The sequence below is a fragment of the Somniosus microcephalus genome, chromosome 15 (assembly GCF_052327205.1).
Source record: "Somniosus microcephalus isolate GS21.2 chromosome 15, FLI_Smic_1.0, whole genome shotgun sequence".
In the NCBI taxonomy this organism is placed as follows: domain Eukaryota; kingdom Metazoa; phylum Chordata; class Chondrichthyes; order Squaliformes; family Somniosidae; genus Somniosus; species Somniosus microcephalus.
This window is the reverse complement of record NC_141001.1, coordinates 113,656,749-113,669,120: the sequence shown is the minus strand read 5'-3', so window position 1 is coordinate 113,669,120 and position 12,372 is coordinate 113,656,749.

Genomic DNA, 12,372 nt, shown 5'->3' with positions numbered 1-12,372 from the left:
CAGCCCTCTCATCCCAGGAATCAATCTAGTGAACCTTCCTTGCTCCGCCTCCAAGGCAAGTATATCCTTCCTTAGATAAGGAGACTAGAACTGTGCACAGTACTCCAGGTGTGGTCTCACCAAGGCCCTGTACAATTGTAGCAAGACTTCCTTACTCTTATACTCCAACCCCCTTGCAATAAAGGCCAACATGCCATTTGCCTTCCTTATTGCTTGCTCTACCTGCATGCTAGCTTTCTGTGTTTCTTGCACGAGGACACCCAAATCTCTCTGAACACCAACATTTAAAAGTTTCTCACCAGTTAAAAAACATGCTGTTTTTCTATTCTTCCTACCAAAGTGAAATAGAAGAGTGGCACCACCTACAGTACAGCCGGGGCCCTGATTCAGTAGTGACTCTAAGTCGAATTCCATTTTATTAGATGGGATTACGGAATATCCGTGCTGTTTTAGGATTCACATTCTGTGGTCACGACTGTTTACAGTTAGGGCGGTTGGTTTATAGTGACTGAATAAATGAAATTCCGAATTTATTACCTAGGATTCAGGGATTGTGATTCAGGGATTAAAATTCCTCAAATCTGGCCGTTTTTGTTTTTCCCCATGAAAACCGTAGATTACAGCAGCGGCAATTCCCCCTGCACATTCTCTCTCTCTCCTTTCAGTCTTTTTTTGTTTTGCCAGTTCTGTTTTTAATCGAAGTGAGACATTTCTGCAACTGGTCTGGACCACAAACAGAGACATTTCTCCAGCTCAGTGGCCAGCAGTGTCCCGGGACAGCACAATGGCTTTTTGAACTCTGGCCTTTTAGACCTGTTATTGGGCTTGAAGCTTGTAGGCTGCTAGGTGCTCTCGTTATTACTGTGTCTGATCCGCCAACAGTTGCCAATTTTACTACAGACTGTCCAGGGTCGCCAGCTCTGGTTGGCCGTACTCTTGGAGGTTTTGTCACATGACCACCCACCCCGCCCCCACACTCCCGCCATTGGCCCATCCTCCAGGCATCACGGTCTTCGCACGGCCAGTTGGAAAGGGAGCAGACTCTTTGGCCGCGATTTTGCCGGCGCTCCGAGAGGCGGGTCAGAGGTTAAAGTGCTGTTGATTGATGGCGGGTCCCGATCCCGCCGTCAACCCACCTCCAAACAGCCTTCCCAAGTGTCGGGTCCCCGATTTGCGAATGGAAAACAGGAAAGGGGATAGATTTTAAAGCAAGCAGGGGCTGGGAAAAGAGGGAATGAAAGAACAAAAGGGAAGGTCCTTTGTTCCTTGAATATCTCTTAATATCTCTCAATCTCTCCTGCTTTCTATCCTGTCGCTGACCTTCCCTTTTGTTCTTTCATTCCCTCCTCTTTTCCCAGCCCCTACTTGCTTTAAAATCTATCCCCTTTCCTGTTTTTTTTCCAGTTCTGACGAAGGGTCTTCGACCTGAAACATTGACTCTGTTTCTCTCTCCACGGATGTTGCCTGGCCTGCTGAGTTTTTCCAGCGCTTTCTGTTATAACCCTTTTTCCACCCCCCCCCCCCCCCCCAACTCCAATATCTTTATAACTAGTAAACGTTCAAAGAAAATGGGAGAAAAAAAACCCACACAGTTTTGTTTAAAGCCCAACTTGTGATTTTTCTCCTGGGGTTTTGCCAGCAGCAATATCCTGGGGATTAATTTTCCAATTCCTGGAGACTCCAGGGCACTCCTGGAAGGTTGGCACACCCCTAAGGTGACCGGATCTCCCGTGGCGTTTCTTGCGGGCGGTCTGGGATCGTTTGGCGGTTACACTGACCTCCCCGTTTAAGGCCAGTGCTTGAGTACACTCCGGTCCAGGATACTTGGCGCTGCTTGCAAAATGTTTGTAATTTTTCTTTTGAGCCGGTCTAAATGAGTTACGGGGTCAGTCAGCGTTTAGTTGCTGCTTGGTGCAGGTTGTCAATTTGCACTTGTAAATTTCTGGCTCCAGGTGAGGAAATCAGCGATGCTATTTTACGTACATTGAACACAATTTGAAGAGTGACATCCGGAATAGGGTGGTGCTATCAAACCTTTTGACTAAAACAGACTATTAGAAAATAAATACGTTTTTGGTTGAAGGATCCTCACTTATCTGATGAACTTGTTCACGGGCACATGTAGAGCAATAGCACCGGACATGTCATTTACTAATTGTGCCGTGTTTCCTAATTACAGGCAGCCCGCTTTGATGCTCAGTGTAACGTGGGCACGTGTTGATTTCGATAACCAGCTTTAACAGCAACAACATGCATTTATATAGCGCCTTTAATGTAGTAAAACGTCCCAGGGCGCTTCACAGGAGTGATTATCAAACAAAATTTGACACCGAGCCACATAAGGAGATATTAGGACAGGTGACCAAAGGCTTGGTCAAAGAGGGAGGTTTTGCAAGGTGCACACCCCAGCATAACCCAGAGAAATGGTTTGTTGTGTCAGGATGGTGAGGTAAGGCAGTCGTACATTAATCCACTGGATCATTCCTCTTCTTTTCCCCACTGTGCCCATTGCTTCTCCTCCAAGGTGCCTTGAGATGTTTGTGATGTGCTCAAAGTGTCATATAAGTGAAAGTTGTTATGTCATGGAGGCAAAATCCTGGTGCTATCACAGGAAAGTGCTGAGTAAAATCTAAGCACTTGTAGAATCATAGACTGTTCCAAAACACAAACAGGCCATTTGGCCCATCAAGTCTGTGCCGGTGTTTATCTCCACGTGAGCCAACAAGTCTAATCCACTCTCCTGCTCACACCCCAATAGTCTTTAATATTGATCTTTTCTCAAGCAACTAATTCCCTTTCAAAATAATTGATGGGAGTCTGCTTTGTAATATATGTGGGTAGAACAAATGAAGGACAGAGACACAATGAGCTGCTCGTCCAAGTGCTTGTTTACTAGGCTAGAGCGATCTGAGCATGCTCACACTAAACCATGTGATAATACATTACATGCTTCAACAATGGTTTGTGTCGGAGAATTCCGTGTCAGGGAGCGCTGCACTGTCGGAGGTGCCGTCTTTCGGATGAGACGTTAAACCGAGGCCCCGTCTGCTCTCTCGGGGGCGTAAAAGATCCCGTGGCATTTATTGAAGAAGAGCAGGGGAGTTCTCCCCGGTATCCTGGGTCCAATATTTATCCCTCAATCAACATCACACAAAAAAAACCGTTTATCCGGTCATTATCACATTGCTGTTTGTGGGAGCTTGCTGAGCACAAATTGGCTGCTGCGTTTCCTACATTACAACAGCGACCACACTTCAAAAAAGTACTTTGGGATGTCTGGTGGTCATGAAAGGCACTGTATAACTGCAAGTCTTTTTTCTTTCTTTCCACCATCCTCTGTGTAAAGAATTTATTTCGAACCTCCCCTTTAATTTGTTTGCGTTTATTTTAAATATATGCCCTCTCATTACCACCTTACTGACCAATATAACCAATCCGTTGATGATTACCTTATTATAACCTTCATAATCTTGAAGATCTCTATCAGGTCTTAAGTGAAAAATGCTCTAATTTCTCAAGTCTCTCTTCCTAAGTGTAACCCTCATCCCTGGTAGCATTGTAGTGAGTATATGTGCGCAAGTCGTTGAAGGTGGCAGGCCAGGTTGAGAAACCAGTTAAAAAGGCTTACGGGATCCTGGGCTTCATTAATAGAGGTATCGGGCTGGATTTTACCAGCCCTGAGGAGGTGGGCTTGGAGGCGGCACTGCTGGGAAAATCCCCCAAAATGGGTCCCAAACCCACCTCCAACCAATCTTCCTGGGAGTCGGGTCCCCGACTTGCGCAGGAACCCAACTCCTAGCGGCAGGAAGAGGCTTATAGCCACTTAACTGCCTGTCAACAGGTAGTCAAGAGGCTTTTTCCCATTTCTCAACTGCTGCTGCGGGCTTCCTGACGTTGGGGAACCCCACCAGGGTAAGTGAGGTGTGCTGTGTGTTTGGATGACAGCTGCAGAAGTGGTGCGAAGGATGCAATGGGACACTGGTGAGTATCAGAGGTAAGGACATGTTGTGAAAGTAATTTTTAATGTGGTTAGATGTTTCTTCAGGTGACAAGCTGTGAAGTGTTTGTGTAGCCTCATCTCATCGGGAGAAGTGACAGATGGTTTCTGCAATCTCAGCTGCAGCTGCCATCTGTTTTATCCTAAGGAGAGAGTAATTGGAGAGCCGGGGTGCAAGGGCTCACCTTTGGACAGTGACTGTCAGTGTTTGATAGCACCTCAATGCTGTCACTGTCAAATCATCTGTCAAACAAGTGTGGTGCATATGCCTTTAAGAAAACCGGCAGATGAAGCATCATCAATTGATGTCATCTGACACCAGCTTTCCTTAATTGGCCGGCAAGCCTGCAAGGCGGGGCTTAACCAGGCCAATCAGGGCAAAATAACATTTGTTCGTCAGACGTCGCTGGGGGCGGGACTAGAACCCAGAATGCGGCAGTCCTGCCCCCAACGCAACTCGGTGAGTAAAATCCAGCCCCTAGAGTACAAAAGTGTGGAAGTTATGATGAACCTTTATAAAACACTGGATCGGCCCCAACTGGAGTACTGTGTCAAATTCTGGGCACCGCACTTTAGGGATGGATATGAAGGCCTTAGAGAAAGTGCAGAAAAGATTTACAAGAATGATTCCAGGAATGAGGGACTTCAGTTACGTGGATAGACTGGAGAAGCTGGGGTTGTTCTCCTTGGAGCAGCGAAAGTTGAGAGGAGATTTGATAGAGGTGTTCAAAATCATGAGGGGCGTGGACAGAGTAGAGAGAGAGAAACTGTTCCCATTGGCGGAAGGGTCGAGAACCAGAGGGCACAGATTTATGGTGATTGGCAGAAGAACCAAAGGCGACATGAGGAAAAACTTTTTTACGCAGCGAGTGCTTATGATCTGGAATGCACTGCCTGAAAGGGTGGTGGAGGCAGATTCAATCATGACTTTCAAAAAGGAGTTGGATAAGTACCTGAAAGAAAAATTTTTGCAGGGCTACAGGGAAAGGGCGGAGGAATGGGACTAGCTGAGAGCCAGCACAGGTTCGACGGGCCAAATGGCCGCCTTCCGTGCTGTAACCATTCTATGATTCTATGGGCTGGATTTTGCCAGCCCTGGGGAGGCAGGTTTGGAGGCGGGACTGCCGGGAAAATGGCAGAATCTGGGGTCGGGTACCCATCCCGCCCCCCATCCCGCCCCCGTGCCGTCTTCCCAGGAGGCGGGTAGCCGACCCACGCCGGGACCCGTCTCCTGGAGGCAGGAAAGGGATTACAGCCACTTAACTGCCTGTTAACAGGTAGTTAACAAGCAGTTAAGAGGATTATCCCCATTTTTCCAGCAGAGGCGCGGGCTTCCCGACTTTGGGAAACCCCGCCAGGATCACCGAGGCGAGCAGTGGGTCTGCGGGGGTTGGAGTGGTCCAAAAGTGCGTGGTGGAGGTAAGTAATAGGTGCAAGTGTGGAGAGGTGAGTGAAAGGTGCTAGAAAATGTTTACTTACCTTTGTTTCTTCCTGCAGGCTTCAACAGTTGGGGTTGCGGGGAGTCTCGCATCTCACTGGCAGAGATGACAGATGGCTGCTGCATTCTCCGATACAACAACCGTCTAATTTCAGCTAAAGAAAGAGGTTTGGTGAGTCTTGAATACAAGAACTCATCAAACAACAGAGAATGTCAGTGTTGGACAGCTTCACAGAGCTGTCAAACGATGACAATTCATCTGTCAAAAATTCACCTGTCAAAGCTGACGTTCTCTGTAACCAGCTTCCCCTTAATTGGCCCGCTGGGCGGGCTTAACAAAGTCAATCAAGGGAAAATAGCGTGGGTTGGCCACAAGTCGATGGAGGCGGGACTGAAACCAGACAAGCAGCAGTCACCCCTCCAACGTGCCCCCATTGACAAAATCACCCCCTATGAATCTGTGCGGGAGGTTTTTTATTTCGTTTACATCCTTTCTATAATAGGGTGCCCACAGCTGTACAGTACCGTCCAACTGCAGCCTACGTAAGGTCTTGTAAATGTTCAACATTACCTCCATGCTTCTGTATTCTGACTCTTGATACAAATTACAGGGCAAATGATCTCTTCCCCTCCCTCCCACCTGCTCTAACATTCACTGTACTGGCCAGCTATGTAGTAGCACTAATAATTAAAAAGGCGAATGAAATGGTGGTCTTTATCACAAGGGGGATGGAAAACAAAGGGGTGGAAGTTATTTTACAGTTGCAATAAAGTTCTGGTCAGACCCCCATCTTGAGTACTGCATTCAGTTCTGAGCACCGCACCTCAGGAGCACCTCAGTCAATGGGGGCATGTTGGAGGCAGGACTGCTGCTTGTCTGGTTTCAGTCCCGCCTCCATCGACTTGTGGCCAACCCACGCTATTTTCCCTTGGAGGGACTCACCAGAATGATACTGTGGCTAAAAGCGTTTAATCATGAGGATGAGTTGCATAGACTAGGCTTGTAATCCCTCGAGCATAGAAGATTAAGGGGTGATCTAATTGAGGTGTTTAAGATGATTAAAGGAGTCGATAGGGTAGAGAGAGAGAAACTCTTTCCTCTGGTGGGAGAGTCCAGAACAAGGGGGCAGAACCTTAAAATTAGAGCCCGGCCATTCAGGAGTGATGTCAGGAAGCACTTCTTCACACAAAGGGTAGCAGAAATCTGGAACTCTCTCCCCCAAAAAGCAGTTGAGGCTGGGGGGTCAATTGAAAATTTAAAAACTGAGATTGCTAGATTTTTGTTAGGAAATGGTATTGAGTGTTAAATGGAGTTAAGATGCAGATGAGCCACGATCTAATTCAATGGTGGGACAGGCTCGAGGGGCTGAATGGCGGGACAGGCTCAAGGGGCTGAATGGCCTCCTCCTGTTCTGATGTTCCACAGGACAAGTTTTCTGCCCATCCTCTAGGCGACGGTTTAGCATTAAGGAGGCCGGCCTTCGATAGACCATCCTAGCACGTTTAGAATCAGTGCGTTATCTAGGTTGCCGTTAAACTGAAGCTTTAGAAGGCAGTAGTCCTTACCAATCTCCTGTATGGATATGAAACTTGGACACTCAATGGAAGGCGCTGTCAACAGCTGGAAAGGTTACACCAAAAACACCCCTTCGCACCTTACTTCGTATAAGGTGGTGGGACAAGATCACGAACAACCGAGCGCTGGAACATGCTGACAGCATCACCACTGAGGTTATGATAATAAATGCTCAGCTCCTTTGGGATAGACATGATGTTAAGATGGATGATGTACGGTTGTTGAAGCAGGTGCTTTATGAAGAACAGGTGGCGGAAGAAGGCAGGGCGGAGCGCTATAAGTTGCTGCAGTGCATCTCCACTGCAGCAACTCACCAAGGCTACTTTGGCAGCACCTCCCAAACCCACGACCTCCACCAACTAGAAGGACAAGGGCAGCAGGCGCATGGGAACACCACCACCTCCAAGTTCTCCTCCAAGTCACACACCATCCTGACTTGGAAATATATCGGGCCGTTCCTTCATCGTCGCTGGGTCAAAATCCTGGAACTCCCTCCCTAACACCACCGTGGGACAACGTTCCCTCCAACTTCTGTTGTGGGTGTGTGGCCCATTCAAATTTCCGCGCATGCGCAGTTTTTTCTATTTAAAAGCCGGTGAGCCAGCTGCGCGGGAGCTCCAGACAGCTGCACAGCTTAACGGGAACATCGCCGTGGGAGCAGCTTCACCCCACGAACTGCGGCGGTTTCAAGAAGGCGGCTCACCACCACCTTATCAAGGGCAACTAGGGGATGGGCAACGAATGAATAAATTAAAAAAAAAAAATATGCTCCAGATTCACTTGAAGCAGCGGGACATGGTCGTTGATACTTGTGAAAGCCTGGCCACCGACAGACAGCAATGGTGTGTTGATGTGGGAGAAGGAGTGAAAGGCCTTGCCTGGGTGGAGGCAAGCTGCGAGAGACGGAAGGCTTGCCAATGTCAGAGGGATCAACAGGCGATTACCCCCCCCCCCACCCCCGGCCCCCAGGAACATGATTCTGTGAGTCTTGCAGTAGACAATGTCTATCATATATTGCCCTGCATAGTCATCAATGCGCCCATCTACCATGACTTATGCTCTCTTCACTGTTGGCACAGTCATTCTCAAGTATAGGGGTCACCTTAAATAAGAAAGAAAAAGACTGACATTTATACCGCGCCTTTCACGACCTTCAGGACGTCACAAAGTCTTTTACAGCCAACGCAGTAATTTGAAGTGCAGTCACTGTTGTCATGTAGGGAACGTGGCAGCCTAGTTGTCCACAGCACGCTCCCACATGAAATAAATGACCAGATAATCTGTTTCTGGTGTTGGTTGAGGGATAAATGTTGGCCAGGACACTGGGAGAACATTCCTGCTTTTCTTCAAAATGGTGCAGGAGATCTTTTGTGTCCACCTGAGTGAGCAGACGGGGCCTCGGTTTAACGTCTCAGCCAAAAGGCGACAGCTCCGATGGTGCGGCGCTCCCTCAGCACTGCACGGGGAGTGTCAGCCTGGATTATTCTCTCAAGTCACTGGAGTGGGGCTTGAACCCACAGTCTTCTGACTTGAGGCAAGAGAGTGCGACCCACTGAGCCCCGGCCAACACCCAGAGCAAGTGGTTTATGCTGATTCTCTCACACCACTACATCATGGAAACAACAGCAGCTTGCATTTATATAGCGTCTTTAACATCGTGAAACGTCCCAAGGTGCTTCACGGGAGATTTATCAAACAAAATTTGAAGCCGAGCCACATGAGATATTAGGGCAGGTGATTGGTCAAAGAGGTAGGTTTTAAGGAGCGTCTTAAAGGAGGAGAGAGAGGCGGAGAGGTTTAGGGAGGGAATTCCAGAGCTTAGTCCCCAGGCAGCTGAAGGCACGGCCGCCAGTGGTTGAGCGATTATAATCAGGGATGCGCAAGATGCCAGAATTGGAGGAGCACAGAGATCTCGGCGGGGGGGGTTGTGGGGCTGGAGGAGATTACAGAGATAGGGAGGGGCGAGGCCATGGAGGGATTTGAAAACAAGGATGTGAATTTTAAAATCGAGGCATTGCTTAACCGGGAGCCAATGTAGGTCAGCGAGCACAGGGGGTGATGGGTGAACGGGACTTGATGCGAGTTAGGACACCGGGCAGCCGAGTTTTGGATGACCTCAAGTTTATGGAGTGTGGAATGTGGAATGTGGGAGGCCAGCCAGGAGTGCATTGGAATAGTCGAGTCTAGAGGTAACAAAGAAATGGATGAGGGTTTCAGCAGCAGATGAGCTGAGGCAAGGGCGATGGAAGTAAGCAATCTTGGTAACTCACCTCGGTGTCAAATATGACACCAAAGTTGCGAGCAGTCTGGTTCAGCCTCAGACAGTTGCCAGGGAGAGGGATGGAGTCGGTGGCTGGGGAACGGAGTTTGGGGCGGGGACCGAGGACAATGGCTTCGGTCTTCCCAATATTTAGTTGGAGGGAATCACCCAACAGAATTCTAAACACAGCACTGGATCCAGAGAGTCTGTGGCTCTGCTCTGCTGACTCAGTACCACGGAGTTCCATTTAGCTCTTTGCTCACCCAAAGAGATCAAGGAATGGACAGAGCACAGCTTGATGTGGAACTGATAACTGCTTTATTGCACTGTCTGCACCAAGTCAAGGATGAGACAGTTCTCAACTTAATCCTCACAAACAATAATTTGGTTACTGAATTTTAACAACACAATTCAACGTAACATAACTCCGTTCAGAATTACAGTATCACTGCCTTGTTTGGTTGGTTCCAGCTTAATATATCAGTTTTGAGGATTACATTAAGTGTGTGACAGAGTTGGTCCCTTTCAGCTTATGCAGCAAAGTGACAGGTCGTAATCGTGCTCTTCATGCTAGAGATTTTATAAATTGGTGCTCTTGAGACATAGCTTTGTGAGACGGGAACACAGAGGGGAAATTATTCATTGGCAGCTTGATGCAATACTACCAATTCTTACACTAAAAAGTGGCAAATGTATAATAGATAATTAATTAATGGATTGTCGATGAGAGTGAAGGTATGCGTGCGGAAAGCCTGCACACCTACAATCTCCGCCGTCACACCTCAGTAGGTCGATCACGATCAATCTGCCAGGGTTCACCATGAGCAGTCCAGCATCTTCTGCGCTGGAGCAGTTACAGATGAGATCATCTCTCTGTTGTGCTCCTCGCTCCAGTTAACATGGAGGATGCTGCACCTGACTGGATTTGGCAATTCATTCTCTGATTAGAGAAATGAGAGGGCTGTCCTATGAGGGGAGATTGAGTAGATTGGGCCTATACTCTCTGGAGTTTAGAAGAATGAGAGGTGATCTCATTGAAACATTCAAGATTCTGAAGGGGATTGACAGGGTCGATGCTGAGAGGTTGTTTCCCCTGGCTGGAGTGTCTAGAACTAGGGAGCATAGTCTCAGGATAAGGGGTCGGCCATTTAAGACTGAGATGAGGAATTTCTTCACTCGGAGGGTTGTGAATCTTCTGGAATTCTCTGCCCCAGAGGTCAATGGATGCTCAGTCTTTGAGTATATTCAAGGCTGAGATCGATAGATTTTTGGACTCTAGGGGAATCCAGGGATATGGGGATCGGGCGGGAAAGTGGAATTGAGGTCGATGATCAGCCATGATCTTATTGAATGGTGGAGCAGGCTCGAGGGGCCGAATGGCCGACTCCTGCTCCTATTTCTTATGTTCTTAGAAATCCAAACAAACATATTTAAAATAGTATCCTTGTGAGGCACGAGATGGATGTTGGAAAAAGCTCCTTTTGAGGGGAAGGTTTATTGACAGTGCAACTTAACTATCTACTTGTGAAAATGTTGGGGGGGAAAAAATGAGTGATCCCCTAAAGCTGTACAATTTATCGAGTTTAAACCTAGGTTTTTCTCCCACAATGGATCTGTAGGTAAAGGCCATTAATAGCTGCAGCATACAGATGAGAAGGCTCCAGCCACCGTTCCCATTCTGTTGAGCAATAAATGGTTTCGGGGGGAACCTATGGAAAGGGGTAATCGGCTGAGGTTCCTGATCTCGATTACTATCCAGCGATCATAGAAACATAGAAGATAGGAGCAGGAGTAGGCCATTTGGTCCCTCGAGCCTGCTCCGCCATTCAATGAGATCATGGCTGATCATCCAAACTCAGTACCCTGTCCCTGCTTTCTCCCCATATCCCTTGATCCCTTTAGCCTTAAGAAATATATCTAACTCCTTCTTGAATATATTTAATAAGCTGGCCTCAACTGTCTTGTGTTGTAGAGAATTCCACAGGTTCACCACTCTCTGGGTAAAGAAATTCCTCCTCATCTCAGTCCTAAATGGCTTACCCCTTATCCTTAGACTGTGACCCCTGGTTCTGGACTCCCGCGCCATCGGGAACATCCTTCCTGCATCTAGTCTGTCTAGTCCTGTTAGAATTTTATAAGTTTCAATGAGATCCCCTCTCATTCTTCTAAACTCTAGCGAATATAAGCCTAATCGACCCAATCTCTCTTCATACGTCATTCCTGCCATCCCAGGTATCAGTCTGGTGAACCTTCGCTGCACTCCCTCCATGGCAAGAACATCCTTCCTCAGATAAGGCGACCAAAACTGCACACAATACTCAAGGTGTGGTCCCACCAAGGCCCTGTACAACTGCAGCAAGACATCCTTGCTCCGTCCTGGAAAGTGTGAACACACGAATGGGAGGACAGGTTGGCGCTGGCTGTGATGTCCTTCACCATGGCCATAAATCCTGTCAGCGCTCAATACACCCTCACCAATGCAGCACAGTCTGTTGGGCGAGCTATCAGTGGGCACACACACTGGGAGTCAACACCCTCAGGAGGGTGGGTAACAAAACAAAAGAGATTTGAAAATGCTTTTCTTTCTAGTTAAAAAGGAGTAAAACACATCGGCCCAAATTTCTGGACCAGAGGTTTCCCGCGGGTGCAAGCCCCCGACCTGCACTTACCTAGCGCGCTGGCCGTTGAGCTGTGGGCCCGCGTGGGATTCCGATCCTGGGCCTCCTCCAGCTGCCGGCGCGCAGTGCTTGCGTATCCCAGGGGCGCAGTTAGTTCGAAGCGTCCCCTGGGATCACGTGGGCCATGGAGAGCCAATGGTAGCAGGGAATGCTTCATTCATAAGTTTGACAGCCCCAAAACATCACTAAAACCTCAAATAAATTTTTTTTTTAATCACATTTTTAAAATAACTATAAATTACATGAAATAACTATTTTAAACAATAATTTAAATTTTTAAAAATTAATTACATTTTCTAACGGGGCTAAAAATAAACTTACCTTTCTTTAAAGTATTTAAAAATAATAAACCTGTGGAAAAAATGTTTTAATTTTAATTAATTCACCACTTACCTTGTAAAAAGCGGGCCGTGCGACTGATTT